Raw genomic sequence first — 15,952 nt, forward strand, 5'->3', positions numbered from 1 at the left:
CAGCGTCGTCTTGGCCAGCTGGTAGGAGTTGATGCTCTAGGTGCAGCCGCCATGGATGCTGAACAGGTGCGGTCCTCTGAGGTCCAACTGGTGGCGGTCGGGGCCCCTTGAAAGTGGGTGCCTCGGTCCTCGTGCAGTTCCTGTCGTCGTGGTAGTGGGTTGCTGAGGTGGGAAGGGAGTCTCCTGGGGAGACAGGCTCTTGGCCCCAGGACAGGGCAGAGCCCCTTCTCCACCCGGAGTGGCCTCACCCTTCCCCCATGTTTTACCTCCAGTTCCTGACAGCCCCCCCCCCAACCCTGAACCAGCGTGTAGTTGTTCTCCGGCCACTTGAAACGAGCTGTCATAGGGCCAGAGTGAGCTACCATTGGCATAAGTGGTCTCACTTTCCAACACCAGTCCACCCGGAACTCCTGGCTCCCTGGAAGGAGGGAAGGACATAGGGCACGGTGGGTGGTGCTGTGAGGCATGGTCTCTCCAGCACAGCTGTCAGCAGCTGCAGGGATGGCTGCCCGGCAGAACCCTGTGGCCCAGTGGCCAGAGCCTCCCTTGCAGGAGTCCCGGTCCTAGAAGAAATCCACAGACCCATCCCTGTGTCACTGGAAGACGGGGCACAGGCCGGCTGGGAGACGAGTCCTGCTGGGCTAGGAGGCCACCAGTGACCCACAGCCTCTCCTTCCCTTGATGGAGGTGTCAGGCTGGTGGTGGTCAGGAGCAGGCAGGTGGCGCAGGTGGGGCCCAGCAGCCCTGGCCTCACGGGGGAGGCCTGCCCAGGGTTTTGGAGGCGCCTAGCACTGTCTTTTCCTACCCGCCAGGGTCCTACTGCCACAGCCCCATGAGCACCCGGTGAGAACGGCACCCATGGCATTCCTGGTCTGCTCCTGGGAGGTGCCGCTTTCCCAGCCACGCCCCTTCCTGGGTGGGTCACAGGCTAAGCGTGCAGAGCAAGCCCTCCCACCCTGGCATCCATGTAGCAGAGCACCTCCAGCAGCCAGCAGTCAGGGAGGCGATGGCATGCCGGCTGGTCAGGGTGCCGCTGGGCACCAGTTTGTCCCAGCAGCTGCAGGGCCCTGCAATGGGGAAGGCCTGGGATGGGGAGGGCCTGGGGTGGGTTTGCTTGGTGGTCAGAGCAGAGGCCAGGGCAGGCCGGGCCTGGGGGGCGCGTGGGGCTGGGGTCACTCGACTTTCTGACCCGGCCTGTCCTGCAGCTCCTTCTCACCTGGGCGGGAGGCACAGCTGCCCTTCTCTATGCCTGTCCCTCCACGGCTCCAGGTGGCAGCCCAGCCTCGATGCCGCCAAAGCCTGCTCTCTCTCTCTTTTTTTTTAATACATTTTATTGAAATGTAATGCGTAGTGCCTAAGGCACTTGACTGCTAACCAGAAGGCTGGCAGTTCAAACCCATCAGCCACTCCTCAGAAGGAAGATGGGGCAATCTACTTCCATAGTGATACTGCCTTGGAAACCCAAGGAGGAGTCACTATGAGTTGAGTCTGACTTGACGGCACATAACAACAACAGCAATTTGTGTACAGTGAAAGACACAAAACTAAAGTGACATGAATCAGTGCAATTTTTTTTGTTGTTGTTTTGGAGTGTTCCTTCCCCTCCCCTCCCAGCCCTGATAACCAACAAAGAAAGTTTCCTTCCATATAGAAACCTTTCCTTGACTTTTTACAATAATGAAATAATATAATATTTGTCCTTTTGTGAGTGACTTATTTCACTCAGCATAATGTCCTCCAAGTTCAGCCACGTTATGCGGCGTTTTGCAGATCCTATGTTATTCTTTAGGGTTGCATCGTATTCTGTTGTGTGTGTATACCATGGTTTGGTTATCCATTCTTCTGTTGATGGACATCTAGGTTGTTTCCATCTTTTTGCTATTGTAAATAGTGCTGCGATGAACATGGGTGTGCATATATCTGTTCCTGTCCTGGCTCTCACCTCTCTAGGATGTATACCTAGTAATGGGATTGCTGGGTCAAGTGGTATTTTTAATTCCAACTTTTTAAGGACTCTTGCATAGTGTCCCCCAGCTCTGCTCATTTGCCTGGTCCCATCAGCACCTGTCCTCCCCTCCCCTGCCTGCTTCAGAGCTGGGGGCTGGACTAAGCTGGGCTGGGCTGGGAGCTCCCTGAAGGGTCTTCTTGGGCCCCAAGGTCCCTCCTGGTTCAGACCCGGGGACGGGGCTGGGCTGAGCTGGGGCTGCCCCCTGGGGCTCTGTGGGCCTGGGGCTCTGTGGGCCCGAGGCCCTCCTGCTTCGAACCCCGGGGCCGGGTTGGGCTGGGGCTGCCCCCAAGGCCCCTCTTGCTCTGTTTTGTCACAGGCCAGCCTCCAGGGGTCCTGGGTCAGAGCGGTGCTCACCCACCGTGTCTGTGTCCCCCTTGGTGCCTTTCACCCCTGAGAGAGGCACGGCGCCAGCCTCACCATGTGGAACCTCCGCCCCTGCTCCCCAGGGGCACAAGGCCCTCCTCTGGGCTGCGGGCCCTAACACTGGCATGGAGGGGGGGCTGCGTGGGGCTGGGCTTCTTGTGCCTTAGGAGCGCGGGGTGCTGCTGGGGGCCCCTCCACTAGGAGCGCGGGGTGCTGCTGCTGGGGGCCCCTCCACTAGGACAATGGGGTGCTGCTGCTGGGGACCCTCCACTAGGACCGCGGGGTGCTGCTGGGGGCCCCTCCAGTAGGACGTGGGGTGCTGCTGGGGGCCCCTCCACTAGGACCGTGGGGTGCTGCTGCTGGGGACCCTCCACTAGGACCGCGGGGTGCTGCTGGGGGCCCCTCCAGTAGGACGCGGGGTGCTGCTGGGGGCCCCTCCAGTAGGAGCACGGGGTGCTGCTGGGGGCCCCTCCACTAGGAGCGTTGGGTGCTGCTGCTGGGGGCCCTCCACTAGGAGCGCAGGGTGCTGCTGCTGGGGGCCCCTCCACTAGGACCAGGTGTGGGGGTGTCAGAGACCATTTCCTCGCCGTCCTCAGGCTCCCATGGGAGCAACTGAGACCCCCCCCCTACCAAACACCTCTCCCCGGGGCCCTCCCTCCCGGCCCCTCTGCGCCCCAGGGAATGGCCTTGGCCACAGCTTACTTCTGACTCCAGGGGCCCTACAGGGCTCTCCTGTGGGAGGAGGAGGGCTCTGCCAGTGCACGCCCTACTGGGGGTCACACCGCAACATAAAGACAATGAAGACCCTCCCAACTGGACCAGTCGGCAGCATCACGATAGATGGAGAAAAGACTGGGCCAGTGAGCAGCATCCCTGTAAATGGAGAAAAGACTGGACCAGTCGGCAGCATTCCTGTAAATGGAGAAAAGACTGGAAGTTGTCAGGGATTTCCTTTCACTTGGATCCACAAGCAGCACCAATGGAAGCAGCAGTCAGAGAATCAAACAGACGTGGGACACTGGGCAAATCTGCTGCGAGAGACCTCTTTCAAGTGCTGAGGAGCAAAGATGTCTCCTTGAAGACTCAAACTCACTGCCGTCCAGTCGGATCCGACTCCTCCGACTCCTCCTTGGGTTTCCGAGGCAGTATCACTGTGGAAGTAGATTGCCCAACCTTCCTTCCGAGGAGTGGCTGGTGGGTTTGAACCGTCAGCCTTCTGGTTAGCAGTCAAATAAATGCCTTAGGCCACCAGAGCTCCTCCTTGAAGACTAGGGTGCACCTAACCCAAGCCAAGGTATTTTCAATCGCCTCATGTGCATGTGAGAGCTGGGCAATGAATAAGGAAAACCGAAGAGTGGATGCCTTTGAGCTGTGGTGCTGGTGGAGAACGCTGACCGTGCCGTGGACCCGCAGAAGAACAGACAGAGCTGTCCTGGAGGAAGTGCAGCCGGAGTGCTCCTTGGAGGCGAGAATGGCCAGACTGCGTCTCAGAAGGGACCATTCCCTGAGGATGTCATGCTTGGTAAGGTGGAGGGACAGAGAAAAAGGGGACGGCCCTCAACGAGGTGGACTGGCATGGTGGCTGCCACAACGGGCTCAAGCCTAACAAGGACTGTGAGGACGGCGCACACCGGGAGGGGTTTGGTTCTGCTGGGCACGGGGCCCGCTGTGAGGTGGCGCCGACTGGTCGGCACCTGACAGCAACAACAGTCAGGGAGCTGTTTCCTTGAGAGAAATCTCCCCTCCTCCCTCTCCCCTCCTCTCTCTCCCTCTCCCCCTCCCCTCCTCCCTCCCCTCCCTCCCCAGGCTTCTGCTTCACTGGAACCCAGCCTAAGACATCTGCTTTATGTCTGAAGAAGCGGGGAGGAGGGACGCGTCCTCAGCCAGGGCAGTCACTGGGAGCCTGGGCCTTGGAGAGAACCTCGGGTGCCGGAGAGTGCTCTGGCACCAGCCACCCGCTCCCCTTTCCTCCATCGAGGCCCTGTGCCCGTGGGCCGCCCCATCTCTGCAGGGCACCATGCTTATTCGGGAACAGTGTGGAGTCTTCAGGGGACCTGGGGTTGCCCTGACCCTTGACAGCCACAACTGGAATCCATGGAAGACGCCCCGGCCACCACTTCCCACAGAGCAGCTCTGCGGGAGAGAGGCACTGCGTGAACACAGGCCCTCAGCAGCCACCATGTCCACTTGGACGGGCCCTTGAGGCCCTGGCCCTAACTCCCGGTTTGCACATGCCCTGCTGGCATGTTCCCACATGTGGGGTGGGGAGTCTCACTGGCACTGGAGGGTGCTTCCCTGGGGCCACATCAGGGCAGGTGCCTTTTCTGGGCCCTCCTAGGGCTTCCCCATCACTGTGAGCATCCCTATCCCAGCCACCAGACTAGGGCTCCTTGAAGGTGGGGTCTGCTGTGCCCAGAACCAGGTGGGATGGAACCACGGCTCCCTCCTTTCCTACCGGGCTGCCTCCTCTTCCCACCTCCAGTGGGAGGGCTTTCAGGGCCTGCCCCCATCCCTGCCTCTCCTGGGGGTCTCTCTGGTCTGACTCTGTCCAGGGAGACCCTTCTGCTGGGGAGCAGTTGAGTGGACCACAGGGCATCTGCTCATGTGCAACCTTGTGGTGACACGTGGGGGTGCATGGGACCACACAGAGGGCACCACTGCAGGGGGACACTGGCCTGGAGCAGGCCGCCCCCACTTTGCTGTGGTGAGTGAGAGCCAGCGTAGGGGTGGCCTCTGCTGCCCAGCCCCCTTTACGCAAGTGAGGTCAGGTGAGGGCTCTGCTGCTGAGTGGGGACAGACAGGCCCCTCTCCCGGGGACTCCAGCTGTGGGCCTGGCAACTCTAGGGGTGCATTCGTCTACTTAGCCCCTTCTCTTTACTGGGGTCTTTGGGGCAAGCCCCCCTGCCTCTCACCCAAGGCCCCGGCTATTCCTGTGCCGCCACGCAGGGTCTGGCCCTGGCTGGGTGTGGAAAGGGGTCCAGTGGACTCAGGTGAGTCATTCTTGTGTGTGGGCTGGGCTGATGGGACACGTCACACGCCACATGTCACACATGGTGGCTCTGCTCACGCTGCAGCCCTGGAGCCTGAGGGGCAAGCCCAGCAGGTGTATGGGGAAGGGAGGGGCGTGCAGGGCTGAGCACCAAGGAAAGGAAGAAAGGAAGCCATGTTCCCTGAGGCGAAGGGGGAGAACAGAGCTCCTCTGTTCAGAGCTTGGGCTTTGGGGGCCTGGTCACTGCAGGCTCTTCCCTTTGCGAGCCCTGGGGGGGGGGGCTGTGTGTCACACTTTAAAACGGAATCAGTGAGAACCACGTGAGCAGAACTTGGGGAAGGAAAACATAAGCTGCTGGGTAAATGTGCGTGGAAAACACAGTGAAGCTTTATTTTTTTGAAAAAGAGATTGTTCTAATGAGCGCGGACCTCCCTGGTATTATGGGATCCAAAGGGCAGCATTTGCTGGGGAATGAAGCTCAGAGGGCAGGAAGGGACGGAGAGGAGGGGGAGGGAGGAGTGTGGAGAGGGGGGGTTCCACTGTGGGGACTGCAGTCAGTGTCCCGCACAGAGTGGAAAGCCAGTTTACTCTGTGAACTTCACTCAAATCAAATATTAAATAAATGAGATTGCAAGGTAGGGTAGTGCCACGATTAGTGTCAGCTAGAGTTCGAAATAGTTGGGGTTATTTTTAGGTGTAGGAGTTAGGGTTAGGGTCAGTGCTGGAGTTGCACTCAAGGCTAGGTTAGAGTTAATGGTTTCGGTTAGGGTTAACTTCAGGATTAGGGTGATGGTTAGGATTGAGGTTGGGGTAGGATTAGGTTAAGAGTTAGGGTTAGGGTTCTGTGAGGGTTAGGGTGAGGGTTAGGGATAGTGTTAGAGTTAACTTTAGAGTTAGGTTTCGAGTTAGGAGTAGGGTTTAAAAAATGTACGTAGTGAGCAAGATAGTCCTCGTCTCACAGCTGCTGGGAAGGTAAGAGCCTAACTTCGTCTGACTCCAACCTGTAACCCTACCTCCTGCCACCAAGCCCACTGTCATCAAGCCAATTCTGATTCACTGTGACCCTGTAGGACAGAGTAGCACTGCCCCATGGGGGTTCCAAGGCCATCCGTCTTTACGGAAGCAATCTTTCTCCGAGGAGTGGCTGGTGGGTTTGATCTGCTGACCTTCTGGTTAGCAGTCAAGTGCTTAACCACTGCGCCACCAGGCCAAAGATTGTTGTTGTTGGGTGACGTTGAGTCAGTTCCTGCTCTTAGCGACCCCACGCACAACAGAATGAAGCCCTGCCCGGTCCTGCAGTCATTGCCATGTTTGAGCCCATAGGTGCAGCCAGTGTCCATCCGTGTCAGCAAGGTCTTCCTCTTTTTCACTGAGCCTGTGCTTTACCAAGCGGGACATTCTTCTCCAGGGACTGAGCCCTCCTGATAACCTCTCCAAAGTATGTGAGATGAAGTCTCCCCATCCTCACTCCTAAGGAGCATCCTGGCTGTACTTCCTCCAGGAAAAGTGGTTCGGTCTCTGACAGTCCGCGGCGTGGTTCGTTCTCTGACGGTCCGCGGCGTGGTTCGTTCTCTGATGGTCTGTGGCATGTGTATTCAGTGTCTTTAATGCTGCTGCCTCCATGGGTATTGATTATGGATCCCAGTAAAATGAAATCCTTGGCAACTTCAGTCTTTTCTCTGTTTATCGTCACGATGCTTATTGATCCAGTTGTGAGGACTTTTGTTTTCTTTACGTTGAGGTATAATCCACCCCGAGAGCTGCAGTCTTTGGTCTCATCTGTAAGTGTTTCAAGTCCTCTTCACTTTCAGCAAGCAAGGTTGTGTCGTCTGCGTATCACGGGTTGTTAATGAGCCTTACTCCAAGCCTGATGCCATGTTAATCCAAGCCTTCATATAGTCCAGTTTCTCAGACTGTTTGCGCCGCATACAGACTGAGTAACTATGGTAAAAGGATACAACCCTGGCACATGTTTTCACTGATTTTAAGCCACCCAGTTTCCCCTTGTTCCGCTAGAAGAACTGCCTCTTGGTCTGTGTATATTTTCCCCATGAGCACAAAGAAGTGTTCTGGAATTGTCGTTCTTCAGAATGTCATCCATAATGTGTTATGGTCCACACAGTTGAATGTCTTTGTATAATCAATAAACATGGTTAAGCATCCTTCTGATACTTTCTTTCAGCCAAGATCTATCAGACATCAGCAGTGACATCCCTCATTCCATGTCCTCCTCTGAATCTGGCTTGAATTTTTGTGGTTCCCTATTGATGTACTTCCGTAGTGATACTGCCTCGGAAACCCAAGGAGGGGTCGCTGTGAGTCGGGGCCGACTCGACGGCACATAATAACAACAACAACAACAATTGATGTACTGTTGCTACCAGTTCTTGAGTTATCTTCAGCATGACTTTACTTGTGTATGATATTAATGATATTGTCCAATAATTTTCACATTCTGTTGGATCACCTTTCTTTGGAATGGGCACTAATATGGATCTCTTCCAGTCTGTCAGCCAGGTATGTCTTCCAGATTTTGTGGCACAGACTAATGAGTGCTTTGAGCATTGTGTCTGTTTGTTGAAACATCTCAGTGGGTATTTCATAAATATCTGTTGTTGTTGTTGTTGTTGCTATATGCCATTGAGTCGGCCCCAACTCATAGAGACCCCTCCTTGGGTTTCCGAGGCAGTATCATTACAGAAGTAGGATTGCCCAACCTTCCTTCCGAGGAGTGGCTGGTGGGTTTGAACCGCCAGCCTTCTGGTTAGCTGTCAAGTGCCTTAGGCACTACGCTACCAGAGCCCCCGTAAATATCTGTAAATATCCGTAGCTTTGTTTGCTGCCATTGGTTCTTGATCATATGAGACCAGAAGGATGAGAAATGGTCGAACACCGACTAATTCTTTTTGGTATAGTGACTGTGTGTATTACTCCATCTTCTTTTGATGCTTCCTGCATTATTCAATATTTTGTTCATGTTGTTGCTGTTGTTATGTGCCATCGAGTTGGACCCGACTCATAGCGACCCCTCCTTGGGTTTCCGAGGCAGTATCACTACGGAAGTAGATTGCCCCGTCTTCCTTCTGAGGAGTGGCTGGTGGGTTTGAACCACCAGCCTTCTGGTTAGCAGTCAAGTGCTTTAGGTACTATGCTACCAGAGCTCCATAGACTCCTTCAATATTGCAACTTGAGGCTTGAATTTTTAAAAATAATTTTTATTGTTATGTGGGTGCAAATTTATAAAGGACATTCGTTTTACACTCAACAGTTCATTCACATCTTGTTTCATGGCACCAGTTACAATTCCCACAATGGAACAGCTCTCCTCCCACCTCCTCCCTGTGGTTACTCCTTCCCTGTGTCCTTCTTACCTAAGCAACCCTGTCTGTCTAGCTTCCCCTCGTGCAGACGCTGTCCTTCTAAGGGTGGGTCTCCCTGATCCCTGTCTGTCCAGCTTCCTCCCGTGCAGACGCCGTCCTAAGGGGTGGGTCTCCCTGGGCTCAGTATCAAGCTCGTAGGCCTTTATATTGTTTGAATGAGCGCTGACTCACAGGAGTGAGTACAGTTCCAGGTCCGAAGGGTAACCTGGGGCCATCGTCTTGGTGGGTTCACTAGTCTCTAACTGACTAGTAATTCTGGTCATTTTTATGTTTTTGAATTTTGTTCCACATTTTTCTTCCCACTCTATCCAAGATTTCCAATTTTGATCTCTTCCTGAGTGGTTGGTATTGGTGGTTGTTGTTGTTATGTCCCATCGAGTCGGACCCGATTCATAATGACCCCTCCTTGGGTTTCCGAGGCGTTATCACTACAGAAGTAGATTGCCCAACCTTCCTTCCGAGGAGTGGCTGGTAGGTTTGAACCGCCAGCCTTCTGGTTAGCAGTCAAGTGCCTTAGGCACTACGCTACCAGAGCTCCCCCATCCCTAGGACCCTTAAAAATCCCTGAGCCAAGTTCTGCGGGGGCTTCAGACCAACTGGCTGGAAAGGGCACAATGTGCGGCCCCCTGCCAGCGAGATTACCATCCACGTCGGGGCTCAGATTTCGACGCCCATTCGGAGTGGGGAGACAGCACTGCCTGGGGGAAGCCTCAACCACGGGTCAGGTGAGAAGCTCGCAGTGTGTGAATCAAAAGCCCATACACTGCCCAAGGACCGCCGTGCACCCCGAAGACACCTGCGCACAGGCTGCACGGCCCGAAGGCGGTCCGCGGCCTTTGGGTCCCACCCCCAACTTGCTATTGGTATTGGCAGCTGGGCATCATCTAGTTCTTCTGGTCTCAGGGTCATGAAGGCTGAGGTCTGCATGGCCCACTGGTCCCTTGGACTAATTGTTTCCATGTATTTTTTATTTTCTTCTCTCTTCTTTGCTCTAGATAAGGAGATATCAATCGTTGCCTCTTAGATGGCTGCTCATAAACTTTTAAGACCCCAGTCGTTACTCACTGAAGTAGGGTGTAGAACAATGTTGTGTATATGCCATGCCAGTTGAGCTAGATGTCTCTCATGACTGTTGTCCCGAGCCTGCAGGCCCAGTAATGCACTCCCTCAAGGTGCTTGGTTGTGGATAGGAAACTATCTGCCATCTCTGCCTTGTCCCTTTTTAATTCTACAATGTATGTGAATATTCTTGTAGTGCAAATACGCATGTAGGAATATCATCAGATGAATCTACGTATAAACCAAAGCCAACCCACTGCCATCGAGTGGATCCCAACTTACAGTGACCCCCTTTGGGTTTCTGCGGTGGTAAATCTTTATGGAAGTAGATTGCCCAGTCTTCCTTCCAAGGAGTGGCTGGTGGGTTTGAACCGCCATCCCTCTGGTTAGCAGTCAAATGCCTGAGGCCCTGCGCCAGCAGATCTACAATCTGCGTATGGTCAGGGGTATATTTCTGGTCACCTACCCACACCTGATCTCACCTGTCTGCTGCTGTTCCTACCCACAGACTAGTGTTGTGGCCACTGCCCATGCAGTGCTGTGTGTGTCGTAGTGTCTGGCTCTGCCATCTCTCCCTTTTCTGCGTCTCTCTGTGTCGCCCCTTTCCTGTTATTGCTCTGACCACACACTTCCATTACGTTGCCTTTCCCTTCACCCAAATCAACACGGGTCTTGACTAGTCAGCAATTTGAGGCTTGGTTTTGTCTTCAGATCTTTCAGCTTGAGAAACGCTGAGCAAGTCCTTCCCTTTTGGTCTAACTCCAGGTCTTTGCACGTTTCACTTTAATGCTCTGTTTTGTCTTTTCAAGCTGCCTTTTGAAATCTTCCATTCAGCTCTTTTATCATTTCTTCCATTCGCTTTAGCTACTCTCCTTTCAAGAGCAAGTTTCACACTCTCTTCTGACATTCATTTTGGTCTTCGGTTCCTTTCTTGTCTTCTTAATGATCTTTTGCTTTCTTCATGTGTGACGTTTTTGATGTCATCCCACAACTCGTCTGGTCTTTGGTCATTAGTGTTCAATGAGTCAAACCTATTCTTCAGATGGTCTCTATTCAGGTGGGATGTAATCAAGGTCGTACTTTGGCTCTGTGGACTTTTCATTTCCTTAAGCTTCAACTTGAACTTGCACATAGGCAGTTGATGGTCTGACTCACAGTGGGCCCTGGCCTTGTTCTCACTGATGATATTGAGCTTCTCCATCTTCTCTTTCGTCCGATGTTGTCGATTGCATCCCTGTCAGTTCCCTCTGGTGAGGTCCTGCTGTTGCCATTTATGTTGTTGATAAAGTAAGTGAGTAAGTCGTTGGTCTTGCAAAATTCTATCATGAGATCATCAGGTCATGTTTTTCCTCTTCTTTGCTTCCAGCTTTCTCAGTCCAGTAACCAGTAATTATCGATGCTTCTTGATTGCATGTTTGGTCAATTTCAGATTGCAGAGGTCTTCAGTTTCTTCATCTTTGGCATTGGTGGTTGGTCCATAAATTTGAATAACAGTCATATTAACTTGTCTTCCTTGTAGGCCTAAGGATATCATCCTGTCACCAGCAGTCTTGTCCTTCAGGATAGATCTTGAAATGTCCTTTTTAAATGAATGTGTCACCGTTCCTCTTCAATTTGTCATTCCTAGCATAGTAAACCGTATGACTGTCCATTTCAGCTTACTAATGCCAGGATATCCATCTGTACGCGTTCCATTTCATTTTTGACGACTTCCACTTTTCCTAGATTCACGTTCTGTGTTTTGCTTATTAGTGGATGTTTGCAGCTGTTTCTTCTCCTTTTGAGACATTTTGAGTCGTTGTGCCACCTCAGCGAATGAAGGTCCGGAAGTTTTACTCCCCAGCTCGTAAAGATTCGAGGAGTTGATTTTTCCTGGGGGTACAGGCAGGTAAACACTGGGGGCTATGCCAGTCCCAGGCATGTTTTGGGTGAACAGAGGTTGGTGACGGTGCTGTCAAGTCCTCTAGTTGAGGACTCACTGTGCTCCTGCAGGTAGGAAATGGATCCTCGCTGCCTGCCTGTGTGAAAGGTATGGTTTCCTTTCATTTTTCTGGTTTTTTAGTGGATTGCCTGGGATGTAGCACATTCTGGTTTTATGCTTATTCAAGAAGAAAACGGTTTACTTTCCCTTCTGTTTTTGTGGACAGATTTTCTGGGTTGGTAGACTTTTTTGGGACTTACATCCCCCAGCAGTGGCCAGGGCAGCGGTGGGCTGGGGAGCAGCACAGAACTGGGGGCAGGGAGGTGGGAGAAAGTGCTGGGAGGCTGTGTCCGTGCTGTCCCCCAGAAATGGTCGCTGAGAAGCAGAACGAGGGTGAGCCCTGAGGGCTTTGCTGCAGGCTCAGCATTTAGTCTGTCATGAAGCCTTTTCTAAGTCATTTCTCTTACGCTTTTTTTGTGGCGTAGTGCCTAAGGCATCAGACTGCTAACCAGAAGGCTGGCAGTTCAAACCCACCAACCACTCATGGGAAGGAAGACTGGCATTCTACTTCCATAGAGATACCGCCTCAGAAACCCAAGGAGGGGTCGCTATGAGTTGGATCCGACTTGATGGCAGTGCGTTTGGTTTCTTGCTTTACTAAAAGTAAGTTCTAAATATTCTCCTAGAAACAGATCCATCCCTGTCTCTGAAACTTCTAATTTCCTTTGAAAGATTTGATCCTTGGCAAATTAAAAATAAAATCTCTACTTTCTACCAGCGTTGTTTACATTTTATTTTATGTGGAAACCTTTTATCCAGCTAGAATGTATTCAGATGCCAGGAGTGAGCCACGTGTGTTTTTCCGTGAGGCCCCCGACAGCGAGCGCCCCTGACAGGGAAGGGTCCTTGCACGATCAGCAGTCCCTCCCCCGTGGCCGCCGAGTCTCCCTTCTACCTGCCGGGTCCCACATGGTCTGGGTCTGTGCCACTTTCTCTAGATGTTTCCATGTTCTATTTATAGTTGTTGCTTTAGGGCAGGTGCTAACCTATCTCTGGCCATGTTTTCTTTGCAGACTCTTGGTAGCTATACTGTCCTGTGAAATCAGATCCGCCTTTTCCCTCATTAGGAGACTCAGCAGCCCACAGCTCTCAGAGGACAGGCTCATTTAGGGTCGTCACTGGATACACAGTTTCGAGCTGCTTGTCCAACAGGAACCCAGCCCCAAGGCTGGTCATGATCTCCTGTCAGAGCTCACCAGGGATCGGAGGGGACTCAGGGTAAAGGGAGCCAAGTTCATTAAGAATGACGCTGTTCACACAAGACGTGTGCAGGGCATTGGTAACCACAGGGCCAGGGCGGAAGCCACCCCAGCTCTGAGCATGCAAGGGAGGAATGTGGACCTGGGATACAGAGGCGAGCCTCACAGAGCCAGCAGGGACCCTTGTGGGAGCACAGCCAGCCCAGGGGACCTGGCGGGGCGTCCCTGGAGGCCGGGGGTGACACCGGACACAGGAAGGGACTGCCCTCCTTGGGGTCATTTGGGCCTCCCAGCTGGCAGCTGCAGTTGGTTAACAGGAGATGGTTAAGGTAGGACTTTTTTTTTTTTTCCTGAGGTGGCGTTTCTCTCTCTCGGGGGGCCACAGTCCGTCTTCTGTGAACCGCAGAAGGGCGGACAGACAGCTCCTGAGGGCTGCTCTCACCTCGGAGCCACTTAAGGCGGCTTCCAGCTCGGCCCGCGGCTCAGAGTCGGGGAGCCGGTGCTGACGTCCCTGGGAGCGCCGGGCTGCGCCTGTCCTGGGTCTCCGCCAGCTCGGAGTTGGAGCCTTGCCCTGCCATGGACGCTCTTCCCACCGGTAGGCTGCGCCCTCGACTCTGTTCCGCAGGCACTTGGCTCAGCACTGGCCAGCGCGTCCTTCCCTGGCTGCGTCCCTGGCCTGTGCCACCTTGCAGGTGGCCGAGCTGTGAGTGTGAGACCAGGTGCGAAGCCCAGCGACAGTGCGGCCGCGCCTGGAGGCCCGGCACCTGGCAGCAGTCAGGGGCCGGCTGCAAAGTCCTGTCCGGAAGGCGGTCGGCCAGCGCGGCGGGGAAGCGGTGGCAAGGCGGCGGCAGCTGCGGGCCGCTGTGCGCCCAGGAATGCGCCCTGCGCGCGCGCGCCCAGGAATGCGCCCTGCGCGCGCGCGCCCATATTCACCGCCAGCTGCTGGTTGCTCAGCGGGGCGGCAGACGTCAGCACGCTCCGCACGGACTCTGCCTTCACCAAGCCGGTGTGTATGTGGGGAGCGGACATGAGAAAACCCCAAACCCAAAGCACCAAACCGGTTGCCGCCTGGTCCGTTCCGACGACTGCATACTTCACGTGACAAGGTGGAACTGCTCTCAGGGTTTTCTTGGCTGTAATCTTTGTGGACGCCATTGCCAGGCCTTTCTTCCGCAGCACTGCTGGTGGAGTTCAAATCTCCAACCTTTAGGGGAGTAGTCGAGTGCAACCCGTGTTAGCGCCACCCATGGACTTTAAACAAACCCAGGAAACAGTAATTACGATTATGTCTAATGTTAGCAAGGAAATGGACAGAGTTTCCAAGGCTGCAAATCTTTATAGAAGCAGATTGCCTCATCTTTCTCCCACAGAAAAAGTGGATTGGAACCACCGACCTTTTGGTTAGCCCCCCAGTGCTTTAAGCACAGTGCCACCAGAGCTCCTCATTAATATCACACACAATTAAATTTTGCTGAAGATCATTCAACAGTGGTTGCAGCAATACCTCAATAGGGAATTACCAGACATCGAAGCCTGATTCAGAAGAGGATGTGGAACGAGGGATATCATTGCTGACGTCAGGTGACTCTTGGCTGAAAGCAGAGAATAGCAGAAAGGTGTTTACCTGTGTTTATTGGCTGTACAAAGGCATTTGATCATGTGGGTCATAACAAACTGTGGATAACATTGAGAAGAATGGGAATTCCAGAACTTAATTGTATTCATGAGGAACCTGAACATACACTAGGAGGCTGTCATTTGAACAGAACCAGGGGATACTGCATGGTTTAAAATCAAGAAGGGAGTCTCATGGTTGTAACCTTTTACCATACTCATTCAATGTGTATGCTGAGCAAATAATCTGAGAAGCTGGACTATGTGAAGAAGAAGAATGGATTGGAGGAAGACTCATTAATAACCTGTGATATATGCAGATGACACAACCTTGCCTGCTGATAGTGAAGATGACTTGAAGTATTTACTGATGAAAATCAGACACTACAGCCTTCAGTGTGGATTACATCTCAACATAAAGAAAACGGAAATCCTCACAACTGGACCAGTAGCAGCATTATGAGAAACGGAGAAAAGATTGACCTTTCCAAGGATTTCATTTTACTTGGATCCACAATCAACACCAATGGCCAGCAGTCAGGAAATCGGAGATTGTATTGCACTGGGCAAACCTGCTGCAAAAGACTTCTTTAGAGTGTTAAAAACAAAGATGTCACTTTGAGGACTAAGGTGTGCCTGACCCAAGCCATGGTGTTTTCAGTCACCTCATATGCATGTGAGAGCTGGACAATGAATAAGGAAGACCAAAGAACTGATGGTTTTGAGTTATGGTGCTGGTGAAGATATTGAGTATACCCTGGACGTCCAGAAGAATGAACAAATCTGTCTTGGAAGAAGTGCAGCCAGATGCTCCTTGAAGAAAGGACGGGCAGACTTTGTCTCACCTCTTTTGGACGTGTGGTCAGGCGGACCAGTCCTGGAGAAGCATGTCATGTTTACTAACGAGGAGGATCAGCGACAAACAGAAGGCCCCTCAGCAAGATGGACAGGCATAGTGGCAGCAACAACAGGCTCCAGTGTGGAATGATCGTGAGGCTGGCGCAGGACCGGGCAGTGTTTCGTTCCGCTGTACGCTGGGTCACTGTGAGTCAGAACCAACTCCACAGCACCTAACAGTGACAACAGCAACAGAACTGCTTCATAAAGCTGTCTGCACCCATCACATTGCTAGTTATAGCCTCAGGAGCAACAGAGCAGAGGCCCTTTTTAATTTTTCTTCCGTGAAGATTGACAGCCTTGGAGACGCAGTGAGCAGTTCCACTCTGTCCTCTAGGAGCGCTGTGACTGGGAATGGACTCCACAGCAGTGGGTGTGGTTTGGGCTTTGCTTCTGTGAAGACTGACAGCCTTGGAGACCCTGTGGGGCAGTTCCACTCTGTCCTCTAGGAGCGCTGTGACT

Source organism: Orycteropus afer, unplaced genomic scaffold, assembly GCF_000298275.1.
Source record: "Orycteropus afer afer isolate SDZICR_OR568_19922 unplaced genomic scaffold, OryAfe1.0 scaffold00174, whole genome shotgun sequence".
NCBI lineage: Eukaryota > Metazoa > Chordata > Mammalia > Tubulidentata > Orycteropodidae > Orycteropus > Orycteropus afer.